At 41.0% G+C, this 5,676-nt stretch overlaps 1 non-coding gene across 1 annotated transcript; it reads right to left on the reverse strand.

Annotated features, from left to right (window-relative positions):
• Positions 1 to 5,361: 5,361 nt before the first annotated feature.
• Positions 5,362 to 5,468, reverse strand: LOC111751884 (U6 spliceosomal RNA). Its single transcript, XR_002786959.1, has one exon. It is a non-coding gene; the product is annotated as a U6 spliceosomal RNA (small nuclear RNA).
• Between the last annotated feature and the right edge of the window lie 208 nt (positions 5,469 to 5,676).

Here is a 5,676-nt window from a genome sequence, read left to right on the forward strand (position 1 = left end):
ATTATTTAGGAAGCATTGAGTATCTGTTTATAAAACAAAAACCAAACCAAACCTATTGCCGTCGAGTTGTTTTCAATTCATAGCGACCCTATAGAACAGAGTAAAACTGCCCCATGGGGTTTCCAAGGAATGGCTGGTGAATTCAAACTGCTAACCTTTTGGTTAGCAGCCAAACTCTTAACCGCTGTGCCATCAGGGGAAAATTTGGCAATGGTGATGGGTATAGGTGATAGTTATACAACATGATTAATTTAATCGGTGTCACTAGATTGTACATATGAAAAACATTGAATTGGCAAATGTTGTATTAAATGTATTTTTATAACAATAAATAAAAAAGAAAAAGGCTTGGTGTTGCTGGTGAAAACTGAGAAATTCAATGTTGTGAGACTGCTAAGAAATAAGATTAATTAAAAAAATTTTTTTTTTTTTTTTTTTTATAGGTTGGGGGAAAATTAAGTAGGCCCTTAAATAGTAGAATAAAGGGTTTGATTTTATTCTCCAGGTCACAAGTAGCCCTGGTGGCACAATGGCTAAGCTTGGTTGCTAACTAAAAAGTCGATGATTTGAAACCACCAGCCACTCCACGGCAGAAAGGACCTGGTGATCTGCTCCTGTAAAGATTATAGCTTAGCAAACTCTATGGGGTGGTTTCTACCCTGTCTTACGGGGTCACTATAGTCGGAGTCAACTCAACAGTACACAACAACATCAATAGGTCACAAGGTAGCTACTAAATGGTGTTAAGCAGGGAAGAGCCATCACCAGATCTACACTCTAGAGAAAGATTAGGCATTATTGAGTGCAGACTGGAGGGGTCAGAGTGGGGATGGGAGACCAGAATGGAGGTTACTGGCTGAAGGGATAAAGGAACTAGATGGAGAAGAAGGGACAGGTGAGGAAGGATTCATGATGGTACTAGGTGACTGATTTCATGTTGGGGGTAAGGGACAAGGGTGGCTGAAAAGAGTGGCAGTCCTGTGGTTAGTAAGTATGTTAAGGACAGATGGAAAGCTAGATGTCCAAACCTCCCGCCATGGAGCCCACACCCTGTGCCAGGCACTCAACCAAGAACTTTGCATTCTTCACCTCATTTGATGTGCACAGGCACCCAGTGAGGAATTTTATCCATGTACTAAGGAGCCCTGGTGGCACAATGGTTAAGTGCTTGGCTGCTAACCGAAAGGTCAGCAGTTCAAGCCCACCAGCAGCTCCACAGGACAAAAGACCTCAGCTCTGACTCATTGTGACCTTACTTATAACAGAATGAAATATTGCTCAGTCCTGTGCCATCTTCATGATCATTGATATGTTCAAGTCCATTGTTGTGGCTATTGCGTCAGTCTGTCTCATTGAGGGTTTCACTGACCCTCTACTTTGCTAAACATGATGTAGTAATCGATCTTTCCTGATGGCATGTCCAAAGTAAGCAAACGGAAATCTTACCATTCTTGCTTCTAAGAAGCACTCTGGTTGTATCTCATCTCAGACTGATTTGTTCACTCTTCTGGCAGTTCACAGTATATTCAATATTTTTCACCAACAGACAGCCTGGCTCATAAGTCACCCTTCCCTAGCTAATGAAGTACCCAAACGGAGCCTCTAGAGATCGTGCCTGATTGATCCAGGGGTAAATGTATGACCTTTTTGGGGGCCAATCAAAAGTCTTTCCTGACCATAGGAACTTTTTCCCTAGGACATCGAGAGGCTGGGAGTGCTTGGTAACATGGTTGGACTAATGACAATACTCAGGAGCCCCGGTGGCACAATGATTAAGAGCTCAGGCTGCTAACCAAAAGGTCGGCACTTCAAATCCTTCAGATGCTCCTTGGAAAATCTATGGGGCAATTCTACTCTGTCCTATAGGGTCACTATAAGTCAGAATTGACCCAACAGCAATGGATTTTATAAGGAAGACTGGTTAATATGATTATTATTCAAATTTACGCAACAACCACTAAGGCCAAAGATGAAGAGACTGAAGATTTTTACTAAATTCTGCAGTCTGAAATTGATCAAACATGCCCTCAAGATGCAGTAATAATTACTGGTGAATGGAATGCAAAAGTTGGAAAATATGGCATTGGTGATAGAAACAATGCCAGAGATCGCATGACCAATGACTTCTTCATTGCAAATTCCTTTTTTAACAATGTAAATGGCTATTACACACTTGGACCTCACCGGATGGAATACACAGCAATCAAATTGATTACATCTATGGCAAAAGTTGATGGAAAAGCTCAAAACCATCAGTCAGAACAAGACCAGGGGCCAACTGTGGAATAGACCATCAATTGCTCATGTGCAACTTCAAGTTAAAGCTGAAAAAAACTAGAAAAAGTTCACAAGAGTCAAAGTATGACTTTGAGTATATCCCACCTGGATTTAGAGACCATCTCAAGAACAGATTTGACGCATAAAACACTAATGACTGAAGACCAGATGAGCTATGGAATGACATCGAGGACATCATACATGAAGAAAGCAAGAGGTCGTTAAAAAGACAGGAAAGAAAGAAAAGATCAAAATGGGTGTCAGAAGAGACTCTCAAACTTGCTCTTGATGTAGAATAGCTAAAGTGAATGGAAGAAATGATGAAGTAAGGGAGCTGAACAGAAGATTTCAAAGGATGACTTGAGAAGACAAAGTATTATAACGAAATGTGCAAAGGCCTGGAGATAGAAAACAAAGGGGAAGAACAGTCAGCATTTCTCAGGATGAAAGAACTGAAGAAAAAAATTCAAGCCTTGAGTTGCAATATTGAAGAGTTCTACAGGGAAAAGCTTGAACAACACAGGAAGCATCAAAAGAAAACGGAAGGAATAAACAGTCATTTTACCAAAAAGAACTGGTTGATGTTCAACCATTTCAGGAAGTAGCATTTGATCAAGAACCAATGGTACAGAAGGAAGAATTACAAGCTTCCCTGAAGGCCCTGGCAAAAAATCAGGCCCCAGGAATTGAAAGAATACCAATTGAGATAATGCAGCGTTGGAGATGCTTGCTTATCTATGTCAAGACATTTGGAAGACAGCTACCTGTCCAACCGACTTGAAGAGATTCATATTTTTGCCCATTCCAAAGAAAGGTGATCCAACAGAATGCAGGAGTTAGTGAACAATATCATTAATATCACACATAAGTAAAATTTTGCTGAAGATCATTCAAAAACGGTTGCAGCAGTACATCGACAGGAACTGCCAGAAATTTAAGCAGGATTCGGAAGAGGACATGGAACAAGGGATATCACTGCTGATGTCAGATAAATCATGGGCTGAAAGCAGAGAATATCAGAAAGATGTTTACCTGTGTTTTATTGACTATGCAAAGGCATTTGACTGTGTGGATCATAACAAACTATGGATAACACTGCAAAGAATGGGAATTCCAGAACACTTAACTGTGCTCTTGAGGAACCTGTACATCGACCAAGAGGCAGAACTTCAAACAGAACAAGGGGATACTAAGTGTTTTAAAATCAGGGTTGTATTGTTTCACCATACATATTCAATGTGTATGCTGGGCAAATAATCCAAGAAGCTGGACCATGTGAAGAAGAATGGGGCATCAGTATTGGAGGAAGACTCATTAACAACCTTCAATATGCAGATGACACAGCCTTGCTTGTTAAACGTGGAGAGGATTTGAAGCAATTACTGATAGGGATCAAAGACCATAGCCTTCAGTATGGATTACACATCAACATAAAGTAAACAAAAATCCTCAAAGCTGGACCAATAAGCAACATCATGATAAATGGAGAAAAGATTAAAGTTGTTCAAGGATTTCATTTTACTTGCATCCATAATCAACGTCCATGTAAGTAAGCTGCAGTCAAGAAATCAGATGATGCATTGCATTGGCCAAATCTGCTGCAAAAGGCCTCTTTAAAGTGGTCAAAAGTAAAGATGTCACATTAAGGACTAATGTACGCTTGACCCAAGCCATGGCGTTTTTGGTCTCCTCATATGCATGTGAAAGCTGGACAATGAATAAGAAAGACATAAGAAGAATTGATGCATTGGAACTACCGTGTTGGTGAAGAATATTGAATACACCATGAACTGCCAGAAGAAAGAACAAATCTACTTTGGAAGTGGTACAGCCAGAATGCCCCTTAGAGGCAAGGATGACAAGACTTCATCTCACATACTCTGGACATGTTATCAGAAGGGATTAGTCCCTGGAAAAGGACACTATGCTTGGTAAAGTAGAGGGTCAGCGAAAAAGAGGAAGACTCTTAAGGAGATAGATTACTCAGTGGCTTCAACAATGAGTTCCAGCATAACAACTCTTGTGAGGATGGTGCTGAACCGGGCAGTGTTGCATTCCATTGTACATAGGGTTGATATGAGCTGGAACTAAAATGGCACTTAACAACAATAGCAACGTTAAAATAATTTTAAAAAATGTTTCTCCAAGTAACAGCAAATTAACTCTGTGTACCACCAGTGGTATGAGTTTCTCACTGAAGCAATACTGAGTTCTTTCTTTGAATACTCATACCAGCCCTTTTTTTTTATACTTGCTATTACCTAATTCTTTTTTTTTTTAATTTTTATTGAGCTTTAAGTGAAAGCTTACAAATCAAGTCAGTCCCTCATACAAAAATTTATATACACCTTGCTATATACTCCTAATTGCTCTCCCCCTAATGAGACAGCCTGCTATTTCTCTCCACTCTCTCTTTTTGTGTCCATACCACCAGCTTCTAACCCCTTCTTCCCTCTCATCTCCCCTCCAGATAGGAGATGCCAGCATAGTTTCCAGTGTCTATTTGATCCAAGAAGCTCATTCTTCACCAGCATCTTTTTCTATCCCATTGTCCAGTCTAATCCCTGTCTGAAGAGTTGGCTTTGTGAATGGTTCCTGTCCTGGGCTAACAGAAGGTCTGGGACCATGACCACTGGGGTCCTTCTAGTCTCAGTCAGACCACTAAGTCTGGTCTTTTTACAAGAATTCAAGATCTGCATCCCACTGCCCTCCTGCTCCCTCATGGGTTCTCTGTTGTGCTCCCTGTCAGGGCTGTCATTGGTTGTCGCTGGGCACTGTCTAGTTCTTCTGGTCTCAGGCTGATGTAGCCTCTGGTTTTTGTGGCCCTTTCTGTTTCTTGGGCTCTTAATTACCTTGTGTCTTTGGTGTTCTTCATTCTCCTTTGCTCCAGGTGGGTTGAGACCAATTGATGCATCTTAGATGGCCACTTGCTAGTGCTTAAGGCCCCAGACACTGCTCTCCAAAGTGGGATGCAGAATGTTTTCTTAGCAGCTTTTATTGTGCCAGCTGACTTAAATGTCCCTTGAAACCATGGTCTCCAAGCCCCCGCCCCTGCTACGCTGGCCTTCGAAGCATTCAGTTTATAAAAATATGGAACGCTTTACAAATTTGCATGTCATCCTTGTGCAGGAGCCATGCTAATCTTCTCTGTATCATTCCAATTTTAGTATATGTGCTGCTGAAGCGAGCACCATACCTACCCTTTTAATGTTTTATTTGTTCCCAAAGTATGATCAGGGACCACAGGAGTAGCTGTTAAAATGCAGATTCCTGGGCTACACCCTGGGATGATTAATTGGATTCTTTCATAGAGGAACCCAAGTGCTTCTAATAAGGTTCCTCTGGCAATTCTTATACCTACTAAAGATAAAGCAACCCTGGTGGTGCAACGGTTAAACA

Source organism: Loxodonta africana, chromosome 2, assembly GCF_030014295.1.
Source record: "Loxodonta africana isolate mLoxAfr1 chromosome 2, mLoxAfr1.hap2, whole genome shotgun sequence".
In the NCBI taxonomy this organism is placed as follows: Eukaryota; Metazoa; Chordata; class Mammalia; order Proboscidea; family Elephantidae; genus Loxodonta; species Loxodonta africana.